Genomic DNA, 18,599 nt, shown 5'->3' on the forward strand with positions numbered 1-18,599 from the left:
TGTTGGTGAAGAATATTGAATATACATACCATGGACTGCCAGAAGAATGAATAAACCTATCCTGGAAGAAGTACAACCAGAATGCTCCTTAGAAGAAATGATGACTCGACTATGTCTCACATACTTCGGGCACGTTATCAGGAGGGATCAGTCCCTGGGGAAGGACATCATGCTTGGTAAAGCAGAGGTTCAATGAAAAAGGCGAAGACCTTCAATGAGATGGATTGGCACAGTGGCTGCAACAATGGGCTCAAACATAACAATGTCTGTGAGGATGGCACACGATGGGGCAGTGTTCAGTTCTGTTGTACTTAAGGTCATTTATGTCAGAACCAACTCCAAGGCACCTAACAACAACAATGTACCATAAGTTTTATCTTTTATTAAGTTTGTTTTGTGAATCCCTTTGCTTTTTTTTTTTTCAATCCCCCTTGTAGTAAAACTGTTCTCAGTGAGGAGATGACATTTCCTGAGAAAGCTGAGTTGTTGCCAGGAAGGATTCATCCTCCACTCTGTGCCAAACCCCTGTGCAAAAGAAAAAAAAAAATGTTCTCGGAAATGGAAAAATGAACTATTTCATATCCTTCAGCTGGCAGGGAAATTGCCAGTAGGCAGATTTTATAAGTGGGACTATATTTAGGATACTTTTGGAAAACACCCTACTTAATTCCTGAATTCTTGAAAATTTATCAACATGTTTAGTTTCCTATTCTTTGGAAAAAAACTGTTCCGTATTTTGTAATCTTTACATGCATAAGGAAAAAAATAAACCTATTGTTAATACCCAAACCACATTTTTAGTTTTCTTAAGGTTACCCAAGGTTATGTAAATAGAGCCAGTGTTGACATTCCGTCTGTTTATGAAAGGGCTCACTGGAAAGGAAACAAATCTCTCCAACTGGGGAGTGGCACTGTGATGCTCTTACCCTCCTCTTTATGTCTGACATGAAGCAAGTAACTGTTAGTCAAATGATCAGGTCAAACCCCGGGGCTTTTTGATTTTTTGTGTTACCGTTTGTTCATATTTGCACCCAAATAAAGGCATGCATAAAAAAGGTTGTTTTAATATAAAGTATTTAAAAATTTTTCTTCAGCTCTATGATAATTTACGCATTTTTGTAAGAGAAAATGAAGTTTTCTATTGAATCCTAGCTTTAAAAGCCTTTGAGAATTTGGAGTAAATGGGGAAAAAATTGCAGTGCTCCTGGAATAGTGCAGCCAAGAAAAACAGTGGAGCTGCAGGGTTAGGGTGTGCGTTTACTTGTATTGAGAGGAGTTTCACAGTTCCGTCAGAGTTTGGGGAAGAATTGGTGATAGGCATACAGAAAACAAGGCAAATAAGAAATTAGGCAATTAATTCCAGGAAAACTGAAATTTTAGTGCATGACGTGGCCCACCTGTGGATAATATTTAAGTCGTGTTAATGTAAGCGATGACAATTAATTTAACCCCAAGTGTAACGTAACTCTGTTGGGAAGGTCTGTGGCAGAGGAACAAAGAAAGAGGGAGAGAGACGACAGGGAGAGGGATAAGAGAGTGTTAGTTTATGGAAACATAAAACAGCTAAATCTTCATGTTTCAAACAAAGCTGATAGATGTCATTTGAAATTGTCAAGTCAAGAAATAGCTATGTAAGCCAGCAATTCAGAAATTTAGAGACAAACACCAGAAAAAACAGCTAAAAAGAGTTGAAATTGGTTTCCTCTGGAGAAAGCCCTGGGAGGCCTGGATGGGAGTGGTGGAAACTCTTTTTTGTCATTACAAGCTTTCTAGTATTCTTTTCTTTTTACATTTGGCACATGACTTACTTTGGTAAAAATGAAAATATATTTTAAAAGAATAAAAGAGGCTGTGGGAAGACTTTGGGGTTTTGTTCTGTTTTGGTTACATTTCCAAGCATAGTCCCTGAGCTTGTGCAGCAGGTGATTTTTAGCTGGCATTTGTTTAGCTCTGTAAGCCTGAAAGGAGGGAGTGTAATAGGAAGTGGGTTATCAAATTAATTAGGCTTGGCCATCTTCTCTATGACCTGTGTGATAGACACTTTGGGAAAGCAGGACTACTCCCCCCAGCTGCCAGGAGTGCTAATGGCAGAGAGCCCTCTTCAGTCTTTCCCCCAGCGGGGATGCCATGGCTGAAGAGACGCATTGTTAAATTACTTCATTTTCACAGAAAAAAACAAAAACCAAACCCGCTGCCATCAAGTCGACTCCGACTCATAGCGACCCTATAGGGCAAAGTAGAACTGCCCCACAGAGTTTCCAAGGAGTGCCTGGCGGATTCAAACTGCTGACCTTTTGGTTAACAGCCATAGCACTTAGCCACTACGCCACCAGAGAGGATGTAAAAAAATCCCATCTTAAATTCACATCCACAGTAAAGCGTTTTTGTTTGTGTGAGAACAAAGAGACACTGACAAATATGGTTGCTGTCTATACAGCTGGCTCTATCCAGTTGTGAAGACTGCAGTTATACCAGCTTTTGAGGACTTTTCTTGAAATAAAGCCTATTGCCCTTGAGTAGATTCCAACTCATAGTGACCCTACAGGACAGGGTAGAACTGCCCCATAGAGTTTCCAAGGAGCACCTGGCAACCTTTTGGTTAGCAGCTGTAGCATTTAACCACTATGCCACCAGGGTTTCCTTTCTTGTAATAGCACAGGTTTGGCGTAACGGTTAAGTGCTAGGGCTGCTAACCAAATGGTCGGCAGTTTGAATCTGCCACGCGCTCCTTGGAAACTCTATGGGGCAGTTCTACTCTGTCCTATAGGGTCGCTATGAGTCGGAATGGACTCGTCGGCACTGAGTTGGGTAACAACCTGAGTGAGTCCCTAGGTGGTGCAAATAATTAACGCTGGCTGCTAACTGAAAGACTGGAAGTTCAAGTCCACCCAGAGGCACCTCAGAAGAAAGGCCTGGCGTCTGATTCCAGAAAAATCAGCAATTGAAAACCCTATGGAGCTCAGTTCTACTCTGACATACATGGGGTCATCATGAGTTGAAGTTGACTCAACAGCGGCTGGTAATACAATGAGTTGTTGTTTTTAGTTGCTGTTCAGCAGTTATTCAGTACAATGGTGTGGGGGCATGAACAAGCAAAAGGAGACTGGATCCCTTCCTTCAGTGCCCTGATATAGAGCTTGAAAGACCCATTGAATTCCATATATAAAAACGGCTTCAAATTAAGAAAATACTGCCCTGCTTTTGTTAGCACTTGAACCGATACAGTTATCATGACATATGCTATAATGTGGGGTTTACTCCTAAAGTTCCTTCTCGGTTATATGTAAGAGAACTTTTAATCAAACTGTCATTTTCCTCTGCAGCATGAGGTTTTTGAAAGGGGTGGAAAGTCACTAGGAGACAGGTTGGAGCCAGACATTCTCAGTGAGGAGCTCTTTCTGCCAAGCACAGAAAATTAAAAGTTGAATGAAACCCATAGCTAAAAAATACCAAGTTAGGTCAAATTAATAAAATGTGGTGAGTAACCATGACTCATGTAGTTATGCTTCATCACTAATCTGTAGGGAATAAGGAGGCAGCTGAGCTGCCACAACAAACAAAAGCAACTGCTACAGTTGGCAGCAAACAATGGGTGCGGGACTCCCAGAGCTAGCTCTTCTTGTAGAAGATAAAAAAGCAGGCAACTAGAACCCTCTTTCTTGAAATAAAAATGAAAATGACTTTAAATGTTTATCTGTAGTTAGTCAAAGATCAATATATACCTTAAACATGTACATGATTTTAAAGTTTATTTATAAAAGTTGTAAAATGTAGATAAGCAAAAAAGAAGAAAATCATATGTAATCCAATACCCAGATATAATCACTAACAGAATTTAATATCTATCTTTCCAGAAGTTTTTTCTACTCATAAACCAACATATCAAAATGTAAACGTGGTTATATGATATTTATTAATTTTTACCTATCTTCTTCACTTTGAATGTTAATTCGTTTCTTCAAGGTCGAACCAAAAATACCAAGAATGTGTTTCAGGTAGCTAGAATATCTTCAATAATTTATTTATGAAGTTATTTGCCTTCCACTGCATTAGATAGATTTCTTTTTTTTTTTTAAGGGCGAAACATAGTGTTAACCAAATCCAACACAGGGCTTTCTTTGTAAGCTATAACACAGCTAAGGCGAGAGCAGGTACAGCCTTCTAGTCTACAATTCCAAAAGACGGAGATTTTACGAAGCATCTATGATATCATGCTTATGTGAATATGATGCAACTAGATTTTATTTATTAAAAGTATAAACCTTATATTCTCTACCCTTTAGTGGAGGCAACTGAATAAGAATGTCTTCAATCAGAAAATAAGTTTCACAAGTTGTCATTGTTGTTAGGTGCCTTCCATCTGGTTCCAACTCAGAGCGACTCTATGTACAACAGAATGAAACACTGCCCAGTCCTGCACCATCATCACAATCATTGGTATGCTTGACCCCATTGTTGCACCCACTGTGTCAATCTGTCTCATTGACAGCCTTCCTCTTTTTCAACAACGCTCTACTCTACCAACCATGATGTCCTTCTCCCGGGACTGATCCCTCTTGATAATATAGCCAAAGTGTGTGAGATGTAGTCTCATCATTCTTGCTTCCAAGGGGCACTCTGGTTGTACTTCTTCTGAGACTTTCTTTTGGCAGTCCATGGTATATTCAATATTCTCTGTTAACACCATAATTCAAAGGCATCAATTTTTGTTCAGTCTTCTTATTTATCGTCCAGCTTTCATATGCTTATGAGACAACTGAAAACACCATGGCTTGGGCCAGGCACACCTTAGTCTTCAAGTTCACATCTTTGCTCTTCAACACTTTAAAAAAAAATTTTTTTTTTTGCAGCAGACTTGCCTAATGCAATGCATCTTTTGATATCTTGACTGCTGCTTACATGGCTATTGATTGTGGATTCAAGTAAAATGAAATCCTTGACAACTTCAATCTTTTCCTCATTTACAATGATGTTGGTTATTGGTCCAGTTGTGAGAATTTTGGTTTTCTTTATGTTGAGGGGTAATCCATATTGAAGACTGGTCTTTGATCTTCATCAGTGAGTGCTTCAAGTCCTCTTTAGTTTCAGCAAGCAAGGTTGAATCATCTGCATAATGCAGGTTGTTAATGAGTCTTCCTCCAGTCCTAATGCCTCCTTCTTCTTCATATAATCCAGCTTCTCAGATTATTTGCTCAGCATAAAGATTGAAAAGGTATGGTAAAACGATGTAACCCTGATGCACACCTTTCTTGACTTTAAACCACTCAATATCCTCTTGTTTTGTTGGAACAATTGCCTTTTGATCTATGTACAGGTTCGTCAAGAGCTATTAAAAGTTCTGGAATTCCCATTCTTTGCAATGTTATCTATAAATTGTTATGATCCACACAGTCGAATGCTTTTGCGTAATCAATAAAACACAGGTAAACATCTTCCTGTTATTCTCTGCTTTCAGCCAGGATCCATCTGACATCAGCAGTGATATCCCCCATTCCACATCCTTTTCTGAATCCAGCTTAAACATCTGGCAGTTCCCTGTCGATGTCACGCTAAAAGTGCTTTTGAATGTTCTTCAGCAAAATTTTACTTACGTGTGATATTAATAATATTGTTTGATAATTTCCACATTCAGTTGGATCACCTTTCTTGGGAATAGGCAAAATATGGATCTTTTCCAGTCAGTTGGCCAGGTAGCTGTCTTCCAAATTTCTTGGCACAGATGAGTGAGCACTTCCAGCACTGCATCCATTGTTGATATCTATATTGATATTCTAACAGTTCCTGGAGCCTTGTTTTTTCGCCAGTGCCTTCACTGCAGCTTGGACTTCTTCGGTACCATTGGTTCCTGATCATATGCTACCTCCTGAAAAGGTTGAGTGTCAACGAAGTCTTTTTGGTACAGTGACTCTGTGCATTCCTTCCATCTACTTTTGATACTTCTTGCATCATTTAATATTTTCCCCACAGAATCCTTCAATATTGCAACTTGAGGCTTGAATTTTTGCTTTAGTTCTTTCAGCTTGAGAAATGCTAAGCAAGTCCTTCCTTTTTTGTTTTCTATGTCTTTGCACATGCCATTATAATACTTTACTTTGTCTTTTTGAGCCACCCTTTGAAATCTTCTGTTCAGCTCTTTTACTTCATCATTTCTTCCTTTGGCTTTAGCTTCTCGACATTGAAGAGCAACTTTCAGACTCTCTTCTGACATTTATTTTGGTCTTTTCTTTCTTTTTGGTCTTTTAATGACCTCTCGCTTTCCTCATGTATGATGGCTTTGATGTCATTCCATAACTCTTCTGGTCTTTGGTCATTAGTGTTCAATGCATCAAATCTATTCTTGAGGTGGTCTCTAAATTCAGGTGGGATATACTCAAGGTGGTACTTTGACTTTCATGGACTTGTTCTAATTTTCTTCTGTTTCAACTCAAACTTGCATATGAGCAATTGATGGTCTGCCCCGCAGCCTAACCCTTGCCTTGTTCTGACAGATAATATTGAGCTTTTCCATCATTTCTTTCCACAGATGTAATCAATTAGATTCCTGTGTATTCCATCTGGTGAGGTCCACGTGTATAAAATAGTCACCATTTATGTTGGTGAAAAAAGGTATTTGCAGTGAGGAAGTCATTGGTCTTGCAAAATTTTATCATGTGATCTCTGGCATCATTTCTATCACCAAGGACATATTTTCCAACTACTTCTCCTTCTTATTTCCACTTTTGCATTCTAATCACTGGCAATTATCAATATGTCCTGATTCCATGTTCAAACAATTTCTGACTGAGGGAAGTTAGTAAAAATCTTGAATTTCTTCATTTTTGTCCTTAGTGGTTGGAGGGTAAATTTGAATAACAGTCAAATTAACTTGTCTTCCTTGTAGATGTATGGATATTATCCTATCACTGACAGCACTGTACTTCAGGATGGATCTTCTTTTTGATGATGAATGCAACGCCATTCCTCTTCAAGTTGTCATGGCCAGCACAGTGAACCATATGATTGTTCGATTCAAAATGACCAATACCACAATATTACTTTCTGACAAAATAGACTTTAAAGTTAAATCCACCACAAAGGATAAGGTAGGACACTATATATTGATTAAAGGGACAACATACCATGTAGATATAACAATATTAAATATTTATGGACCCAATGACAAAGCTGCAGGATACATAAAACAAACTCTAACAGCATTGAAAAGTGAGATAGACAGCTCCAGGATAATGGCAGGAGACTTCAACACGCCACTTTTGGTGAAGGACAGGAGATCTAGATAAAAGCTCACACAGAAGATCTAAATGCCACAATCAACCAACTTGACCTCATAGACAGGTACAGAACACTCCACCCAACAGCAGTCAAGTATATTTCTTTTCCAGTGCACATGAAACATTCTCTAGAACAGACCATATATTAGCTCTTAAAGCGAGCCTTAACAGAATTGAAAACATTGAAATATTACAAAGCATCTTCTCTGACCACAAGATCATTAAAGTAGAAACCAATAACAGAAAAAGCAGGGAAAAGAAATCAAACACTTGGAAACTGAATAATAGCCTGCTCAAAAATGGCTGGGTAATAGAAGAAATTAAGGAAGGAATAAAAAAATCATAGAACCCTATAAGAATGAAAACGCTTCCTATCAGAACCTTTGGGATACAGCTAAAGCAGTGCTCGGAGGTCAATTTAAATCAATAAATGCTCACATACAAAAAGAAGGGCCAAAATCAAAGAATTATCCCTACAACTTGAAGAAATAGAAATAGAGCAACGAAAGAAACCCTCAGGCACCAGAGGAAAGCAAATAATAAAAATTAGAGTAGAATTATATGAAAAGAAAACAGAAAAACAATTGAAAGAGTTAACAAGACCAAAAACTGGTTCTTTGAAAAAATTAACAAAATTGATAAACCATTAGACAAACTGACAAAAGAAAAACTGGAGAGGAAGCAAATAACCCAAATAAGAAATGAGATGGGTGATATCACAACAGACCCAACTGAAATTAAAAGAATCATATCAGATTACTATGAAAAATCGTATTATAACAAATTTGAAAACCTAGAAGAAATGAATAAATTTCTAGAAACACACTACCTACCTAAACTAACAGAAACAGAGGTAGAACAACTAAGTAAACCCATAACAGAAGAAGAGATTGAAAAGGTAATTAAAAATTCCTCCCCCCCAAAAAACCCTGGCCCTGAGGGCTTCATTGGAGAGTTCAACCAAACTTTCAGAGAAGAGTTAAACTACTGTTAAATGTATTTCAGAACATAGAAAAGGATGGAATACTCCCAAACTCATTCTATGAAGCCAGAATATCCCTGATACCAAAACCACGTAAAGGTACCACAACAACAACAAAAAAGAAAATTACAGACCTATATCCCACATGAACTTAAAAAATAAAAACCTCAACAAAATTCTAGCTGATAGAATTCAACAACACATCATAAAAAAATAATTCACCATGACCAGGTGGGATTTATAACAGGTACGCAGGGATAGTTCAACATTAGAAAAACAATTAATGTAGTCCATCACATAAATAAAACAAAAGACAAGAACCACATGATCTTATCAACTGATGCAAAAAAAGGCATTTGGCAAAGTCAAACACCCATTCATAATAAAAAACTCTCAGCAAAATAGGAAGAGAAGGAAAATTCCTCAACATAATAAAGGCCATTTATGCAAAGCCAGCAACCAACATCATCCTAAATGGAGAGAGTCTAATGCATTCCACTTGAGAACGGGAATGAGAAAAGAATGCCCTTTATCACCACTCTTATCCAACATTGTGCCAGAGGTTCTAGCCAGAGCAATTGGGCTAGATATAGAAATAAAGGGCATCCAGAATGGTAGGGAAGAAGTAATAGTATTTCTTTTTGCAGATGACATGATCTTATACACAGAAAACCCTAAAGAATTCTCAAGAAAACTACTGAAACTAATAGAAGCGCTTAGTAGAGTATCAGGATACAAGATTAATATTAAAAAAATCAGGTGGATCCCTCTACACCAACAAAGAGAATATCAAAGAGGAAATCACCAAATCAATAGCATTTACAGTAGCCCCCAAGAATATAAAATACTTAGGAATAAATATAACCAGAGACGTAAAAGAAAACTGCAAGACGGTACTGCATGAAACCAAAAGAGCCCTACACAAGTGGAAAAACATATCTTGTTCATAGAGAGGAACATTCAGTATTGTAAAAATATCTATTCCACCAAAAGCCATCTACAGATACAATGCAATTCTGATCCAAATTCCAATTATATTTTTTAATGAGATGGAGAAAAAAATAACCAACTTCATATGGAAAGGAAAAGGCCTCAGATAAGTAAAGCATTACTGAAAAAGCAGAAGAAAGTGGGAGGCCTCACACTACCCGATTTTAGAATCTATTATCTATTATATTACCACAGTATTCAAAACAGCCTGGTTCTGGTACAACAGATTCACAGACCAATGGAACAGAATTGTGAATCAGTTAATGGGGAAAAGACAGTCTCTTTAACAAATGGTGCTGGCATAACTGGATAGCCATCTGCAACAAAGTGAAACAACACTCATACCTCACACCATGTACAAAAACTAACTCGAAATGGATCAAAGGCCTAAATATAAAATATAAAATGATAAAGATAATGGAAGAAAAAATAGGGACAAAGTTAGGAGCCCTAATACATGGCATAAACAGTATACAAAACATTGCTAACAGTGCACAAACAGTAGAAGAGAAACTAGATACCTGGGGTCTCCAAAAATCAAACACCTATGCTCATCCAAAGACTTCACCAAAAGAGTAAAAAGGTTATCTACAGACTGGGAAAAAGTTTTTAGCTATGACATTTCTGATCATCACCTGATCTCTAAAATCTACATGATACTGCAAAAACTCAACTACAAAAAGACAAATAACCCAATCAAAAAATGAGCAAAGGATGTGAACAGGCACTTCGCTAAAGAAGACGTTCAGGTAGCTAACTGATACATGAGGAAATGCTCACGATCATTAGTCATTAAAGAAGTGCAAATCAAAACTACAATGAGATTCCATCTCACTCCAACAACAAAAAAAAAGGCTGACATTAATCCAAAAAACACAAAATAATAAATGTTGGAGAGGTTGTGCAGATACTGGAACATTTATACACTGCTGGTGCGAATGTAAAATGGTACAACCACTTTGGAAATCGATTTGGCACTTATAAAGGTAGAAATAGAACTACCATATGATCCAGCAATCCCACTCCTTGGAATGTATCCTAGAAAAATATAAGCCTCTACACATTTACAAGAACAGATACATGCACACCCATGTTCATTGCAGCACTGTTTACAATAGCAAAAAGATGGAAGCAACCAAGGTGCCCATCAACGGATGAATGGATACATAAATTATAGTATATTCATACAATAGAATACTATGCATCAAAAAAGAACAATGATGAATCCGTGAAATATAACATGGAGGAATCTGGAAGTCATTATGCTGAGTGAAATAAGTTAGTTGCAAAAGGACAAATATTGTATGAGACCACTATTATAACAACTGAAGAAATAGTTTAAATAGAGAAGAAAATATTCTTTTGTGGTTACGAGAGTGGGGAGGGAGGGAAAGAGAGGGGTATTCACTAATTAGGTAGTAGACAAGAACTGTTTTAGATGAAGGCGAAGGCAACACACAATACAGGCGAGGTCAGCACAACTGGACTAAACCAAAAGCAAAGAAATTTCCTGAATAAACAGAACACTTCGAAGACCAGGATAGCAGGAGTGGAGGTTTGGGGACCATGGTTTCAGTGGACATCTAAGTCACTTGGCATAATAAAATCTATTAAGAAAACATTCTTCATCCCACTTTGGAGAGTGGTATCTGGGGTCTTAAATACTAGCAAGCGGCCATCTAAGATGCATCATTTAGTCTCAGCCCACCTGGAGCATAGAGGATGAAGAGCACCAAAGAGACAAGCTAATTATGAGTTCAAGAGACAGAAAGGGACACATAAAGTGGAGACTACATCAGGCCGAGACCAGAAGAACTAGATGGTGCCTGGCTACAACTGAAGACTGCCCTGACAGGGAACACAACAGAGAATCCCTGATGGAGCAAGAGAGCAGGGGGGATGCAGACCTCAAATTCTAGTAAAAAGACCAGACTTAATGCTCTGACTGAGACCAGAAGGTCCCCAGAGGTCATGGTCCCCAGACCTTCTGTTAGCCCAAGACAGGAACCATTCCCGAAGCCAACTCTTCAGACAGGAATTGGACTGGACTATAAGATAGAAAATGATTTTGGTAAGAGGTGAGCTTCTTGGCTCAAGTGGACACAAGGGACTATGTGGGCAGCTCCTGTCTGGAGGGGAGATGAGACGGCCAAGGGGGACAGAAGCTGGCTGAATGGACACGGTAATACAGGGTTGAGAGAAGAAGTGTGCTGTCTCAATATGGGGAGAGCAACTAGGAGTACATAGCAAGATATGTATAAATTTTTGTACAAGAGACTGACTTGATTTATAAACTTTCACTTAAAGCACAATAAAAAAAAAAAAAACCCAAAATGGCCAATTCCAGTCCATTTTAGCTCACTAATGCCTAGGATATCCATTTCCTTTTGGATGATTTCCAATTTTCCTAGATTCATGCTTCTTAAACATTCCACGTTCCAATTACTAATGAATGTTTGCAGCTGTTTCTTCTCATTTTGATTCATGCTGTGTCAGCAAATGAAGGTCCTGAAAGCTTGACTCCATCCATGTCATTAAGGTAGACTTTACTTTGAGGATGCAGTTCTTCCCCAGTTGTGTTTTAAGTGCCATCCAATCTGAGGGCCTCATCTTCCAGCACAATATCAGACAAAGTTCCACTGCTATCCATAAGGTTGTCACTGGCTAATTCTTTTCAGAAGTAGACCACTGGGTCCTTCTTCCTGTTCTGTCTTAGTCTGGAAACTCAGCTGAAACCTGTCCACCATGGGTGACCCTGCTGGTATTTGAATACTGGTGGTATAGTTTCCAGTCTCAGAGCAACATGCAAGCCCCCACAGTATGACAAACTGACGGAGGTGTGGGGAAGTTTCACATATGAGTCCATTATTAAGAGCTTAGAAGATGCGTGCTTTCCAGATTCCCAACATTTGACTCTTTAAGAAACACATGGCCCTGACTTGGAGACAGCGTTCTCTAAACACCTCTATCCTGTAAAGCAGAGGCTATTGGCAGACAATTGTTTACCTTTGAAATAAAGAGCAATAACTAGGACAGTGTATTTCTGGGATGTTAAAAAAGGTTTTTTTTTTGAGAAAACTTCCTATTTTTGTCTACTTATTCATCTTTCCTTGTAATCCACCTTTAGCTTTATATAGACAGGGTTATCAGAAGGGACCAGTTCCTGGAGAAGGACATCATGCTTGGCAAAGTAGAAGGTCAGAGAAAAAGAGAAAAACCCTGAGAGAGATTGACACAGTGACTGCAACAACAGGCTCAAGCATAACAACGATTGTGTCACAGGATGGGGCAGTGTTTCGTTCCATTGTGCATATGGTCGCTATGAGTCGAAATGGACTTGATGGCACCTAACAACAACAACAACATAGACAGGGTGAAGTCCCTGGGTGGTGCAGACAGTTAACACACTTGGCTGCTGACTGAAAGGTTGAAGGTTCAAAACCACCCAAGAGCCTGGAGATCTACTTCTGAAAATTTAGCCATTATAAACCCTATGAAGCACAGTTCTACTTTGACACACATAGGGTCAGCCATGACTTGGAGTTGCCTCAACAGCAACTGGTTTATAGATGGGTTAGCTCGTGTGTGTGTGTGTGTGTGTGTGTGTGTGTGTGTAGCAGAATGAAAAAATTGTGCTTGAGTGATACCTCCATTTGGTTTTCTACTATTTTCTTTCTCTTTTTTAAAGCAGGATACTTGCTTATTGAAAAGATTTTTTTTTTTAATGCATTACCTAAACTAACTACATCTCCTTCTCTCTTCACTGATGAATCAGGATCACATATGGTAATCATTCATTCATTCATTCATTCATTTATTCAATAAATATTAATTGATTGTGCTAGGCGGTCCAAAGATCCTTTGAAGAAAAGGAAAAACAGCTGAGTAGAAACCACTACTCTTTCAATATCTACTCTCTGGGGAGTTTTCTTAGTCATCTAGCGCTGCTGTAACAGAAATACCAGAAGTTGGTGGCTTTAATGAAAAGAAATTTATTAAATTTTTGCGGTTGAGGAGACAGGCTAGAAGTCCAAATTCAGGGCACTGGCTCTAGGGAAAGGCTTTCTGTCTCTGTCACATCTGGGCAAAGATCCTTTTCTCTTTTCAGCTTTTGTTCCTTGATTCCTTGGTGATCCTTATATGATGTGTGTCTTCCCCTCTGTTTGTGCTCACTTTTCTGTGCCTAATCTGCTCTTTTTTTATCTCAGAGGTGATTGGTTTAAGACACTCCCTACACTGCTATGGCATAATGAAAATAACAAAGAAAGTGTTATTCCCAAATGGGATTACATCCACAGTTAAAGGGGTTTAGGATTTACAAAACATATTTTGGGAAGCACAATTCAATCCATAACAGCAGGCGAAAAAGACAAAGTATTCATTTATGTGAAAAATAATGAAGAAAAATTTCTTCATTATGTAAGTAGCAGCAAGAAGTACTTCTTAATTATATTCCTCTTTACAAAGAACAGTAGGATATAATACTCTAATGTCCACCAGTCAATATTGACAATCACATTTTTGTGTGTGATATTGTTTCCTAATACTAAGCACATCAAAGGCATACCTTTATTATTTTTATCAAGTTCTTTAAGTTTTAGTTTTTTTCAAAAAGCTTTATTCCTGAGACTGTATTAGGATGACATGAGGCTTCATATCCTATCAGAATGCTGTATTGATTTCAGTTTATGTATTAGTTGACATTTCCCCTACTTCTCAATATTATTATAAACACAAAATAATGAAGTCAGAAAATTATATGAAAAGTTTGACAATCCACAGCACACATTTTCTTTGAATAGTTAGAATTTTACAGCATGAGAACATAGGCCCAGAGGGAGCTAGAAAACACATTAGCCAGCAAATGATGGCATATTGCACTTTGGCTTTGTGTAGATTTCAAATCTTAATGGCAAAAAAAGGAAAATGGGATGCATTTAATATACAGGCTTAATGTGATATGTCAGTAACACTTATTTAATTTTACTTTAAATAATGTATACATTTTGCAGAGCCCTGGTGATGCAGTGGTTAAGAGCTCAGCTGCTAACCCAAAGGTTGGCAGTTCCAATCCACCAGCTGCTCCTTGGAAACCCTATGGGACAGTTCTCCCCTGTCCTATAGGGTGGCTGTGAGTTGGAACCGACTCCATGGAAACGGTGTACATATTGCAGGCCATTAAATGGCTTAACAGTGCTTTTCTCAGAAATGTGAATCATTGCTGGGTGGGTCCCTAATTTGAGCAGGGAATCCAGATCTCAGCCTACTTCCAGGGAAGTTAGTAACCATGTTGTGTTAATCAAGCCGTTTCCTTTTGCTGTGTCGTTGACTGACTGCATGAGTGATGGATAGCAATCCTACAGACTAAGAGCTCTTGTCTTTTATCGGTAAAGAGGGCTAAGGAGCTGAGGATGTATATTCTGGCTTTGCCTCTTTCTTTCTGTGTCTTGCCAAGGCATTTCTGCCTGAATTCATGCAGACTAAGGATGTCGTGTCACAAAGAAATTTCTTTTCCAAGTGGGATTAATCTTTGATTTTTTTCACTAAATATCAGCTTTCCATGACTATGGTAGAGAACCTGTTGAGGAAGGATTGGATGTAAGGGTCACATTTCACTCCCTTTCCCTCTGTTACTATTCATCTAGTCCTATTTACCCTCCCGCCTTTCTATTGCTGGGGAGTTCTTCACTCTTTTAAGTCTGAATTAAACAAGAATTACCAGTTGCCATAGAGTTGACTCTAACTCATGGCAACCCCATGTGTTTCAGAGTAGAACTGTGCTCCATGTAAATTTTTCAAGGCTGTGATCTTTCCGAAGCAAATCACCAAGACTTTTTTCCAAGATGCCTCTGGGTGGCCTTTTAGAAATCATGATACTTCCTCTGTTAAAATTTTCCAATTCTTTTTTTATGGTTTAGATATAATCCAAAATCCTTGCCATCTTGCCATGGGATTCAAGATTTCTTCTAATTATGTGACTGGTAAACTACACTGTTTCATTTTTTATTGCACTCAGCTGTCAACTTTTGCTCCAGGCTTATCAAACTCTTTGCAGTTTCCCAAATATCCATGTCTTCCTCTACCTCTTGCCATCACGTTTGCTGCTCCATTTCCCAGAAATACCTTCCTTGCTTTCTTTACATGGATAAAGCTTATTGAGTCTCCAAAACTCAGCTTAGACATAATTAGGTCCTATTGGACACTTGCACTGAATTTCGTAGCCCTCTCTACCCTTACTTTGGGTGAGGGTGAAGGTCACTCCAATGTACCCACAGTATCTTAAGGCCCATGGGTGGCTCAAAAGGTTTGTACTCAACTACTAACTTAAAGTTTAGCCATTCAAATCAACCCAGTGGTGCTGTGAAAGAAAGGCCTAGGGATCTGCTTCCATAAAGATTACAGTCAAAAATGTCCTATGGAGTGTAGTTCTATTCTGTAACACTTGGGGTTGCTATGACTTAGAATCTACTTGACAGCAATGGGTTTACTGAGAGTAGAGAGCAGGCCTTTCATATCTGTGTGTTCATACTTAATGCAGCGCCTTCTATATAGCAGGCAATCATTGAATACTTGCTGGTATCCCTCATATTTCTTCTTTTCTTAAACAGAGCCATGATTTTGATATCTGTAAAGTTCTCAAATGTGAATTAAACCACACGCTGCCTTGATTTTGGTGGAAATAAGCAATCAGATTATTAAAAATAAAAAAAGGGGGGGTAGCCTTAGTGATACTGGAAGAATGTTTTTCTCGTAAGTGATGTATTTTGTTTTTCGGTCATTCTTTCAAAACATAAGTAAGCTGATTTTAATAAACTTTTCCTAGTAATTGTGAAATAGTTCTCAAATAGTAATAAAAATTATTGTGCCTTGTTACTCAAACTCTGAGATATTGGCTGTTAAGCATTTCCAAACCATGCAAAGTAGTTTGGATGGTGGGATTGTGAACTGGATTTCTTACTGGTTTAGTCACTTGCTCTATCAAACAGTGAAAACCAAGGAGACATATGGGGAACAGAGAATGTTATATTAAGATTATGTTGAAAAGCATCCTTAAACTTTTATTAAGAACATGTTAAATATTTTATGTAAAAGCTGTACAGCCTGTGAGGTTTAGAGAGTTAAGAGCTAATTTGATATATTGAGGTTGAAGTAGATAGTGACTGCATGTTTAGTCCTTTAACCTCACATTAAATTCATTTGGAGGAAGAGTCAAAACTATTTTTTTTGGCAATATGTTGACTTGCTGTTTATCTTTGTGCTCAAATTTTTGTCCAAATAGGTAAAAATATCTGCATGGTGTATATTATTACATGATTATATGGGAACCGAAAAATATGGTATGAATTATAAAAATTAGATTTACAATTTTTAATAGAACTTTCATTGTTTCACAATTTTTTCCACATACGTGGAGTTTTTACATTCATAAGAAAATAGCTTTATTCATTCATCCTTTAGTAAATAAATACTGAACATTCATTATATGCTATATATTGTTATGTATATGAGAAAAATCATGCACATATAAATATATTCTATGATTTTTTGATAAATTTTTATTACGGTATAATTTCAAACTCACAGAAAAGTTGATAGAATAGTAAAAGAAAATTCAAATATTCTTTAATCTATGTTCACCAATTGTTTACACTTGTCTCATTTGTCCTATCATTTCTATTTTTATTTGCACATATATATTTGTATACACATGTATGTATAAATGCATATTTATATATATTCATATTTTATTCTTATGAACTATTTAAGGATAAATTGGCAATATTGTACCCTTTTATCAATAAATTCTGTGTGTACTTGATAAAAAAATAGAAAATTTTCTTACATAATCATAGAACAATTGTTATAATCAGATAATTTTATATCAATGCAATGCTATTATCTAACTCACAGTCCATGTTCCAGTTCTATGATTATCCCAATAAAATAATTTACTTTGCAGCTATTTGTACCCATGATCCAGCATCTATCTAATAATGGATCAAAAGTGGATCAATCTAATCATATATTACATTCAGTTTTTATGTCTCTCTAGTCGGTTTTACTCTAGAACTGTTTATCAGAGTTTTTTGACTGTATTTTGACTTGGATCTTTTTGAAGAGGATGGACCCGCTGTTTTGTAAAATGACCTTCAGTTTGAGTTTGTCTGATAATTTCTCAAGGTTGTGTATTCAAGTTGCCCATTTTTGGTAGAAATACCACAGCAATGACATCATGTTCTTCTCGCTGCATCATATCAGGAGTCCCATGATGTGGATTTGTTCCAATACTACGAATCACTAAGCTGATGTCACCCAGGTCTCTCCACTGTAATTATTTTCCTTTTGTATTTAATAATTTATGGGAGATACTAGAGAACAATGTAAATGCTGCTTCTTAAAGCTTTCATCCACTAGTTTTAGTGTGCAAAAATGATCGTTTATCTCCATTGTTTCTTCTATATTTATTAGAGTAGCATTCCACTCCCCTAGTTGTTAATTGCCTCCAGAACGTATTCACTGCCCAATGGAAGCCCTTCAAGCCGGCTCCTGTGTTTTCTCATTATGTCCACACAATTGTTTGAGTTTTTTCTGGTGCTATAACATATTTCAGGCTCAATTTGTACTTTTCCTACCTCAGCCTGGAATCAGCCTTTTCTCCAAGAAGCCCTGATGCCTTTTAGGATAGAATGGTCTTTAGAAACTAAAAATTGAGTGCTAGTTGCCCTCATTGCTACTGATCTGTCATTGTTTTCTAGGCTCTTTCAACACTCACAGCTAGGAAATGTGTGTGTGTTTGTGTGTGAATATATAGTTACATATATATGTCTACATCTATATCTGTTTATTAAAAACTATGAGTTTGCATTGATACCTCCAATTCCAATTTAACATTACAAGTTACATTTTTGATAGTTGTAACTTCCTTCTAACCTAGAATACCCAGAAAATAGTTACACAACTGTTAACTCATGCCACTGGGAAAAGTGTCTCCTAACTGGAGTTCAATATTTTACAGTTATTTCCGGGTTAAACTTACATACAGTAAAAGGTACAGATCTTAGTGTACAATTCAATGAATTTAGACAAATAACACAAACCCACATATCAAGGTAGAGAATATTTTCAACACACTACGAAGCTCCTTCACCTCTCTTCTGACTCAATACCATTGCCTTGATGCAACAATTTTTCTGATTTTATTCACCGTGGTTCAATTTTACCTGCTCTAGAATTTCATGTACATGAAATTACACAATATATTCTTTTTTATATTCAACTTCTTTAGCACAGAGTTATAGTAAAATTTATCCACGATGTGTAATCAGTAGTTTTTCTGATTAATTGTTGAATAGTAC

This window comes from Elephas maximus, chromosome 14 (genome assembly GCF_024166365.1).
Source record: "Elephas maximus indicus isolate mEleMax1 chromosome 14, mEleMax1 primary haplotype, whole genome shotgun sequence".
NCBI lineage: Eukaryota > Metazoa > Chordata > Mammalia > Proboscidea > Elephantidae > Elephas > Elephas maximus.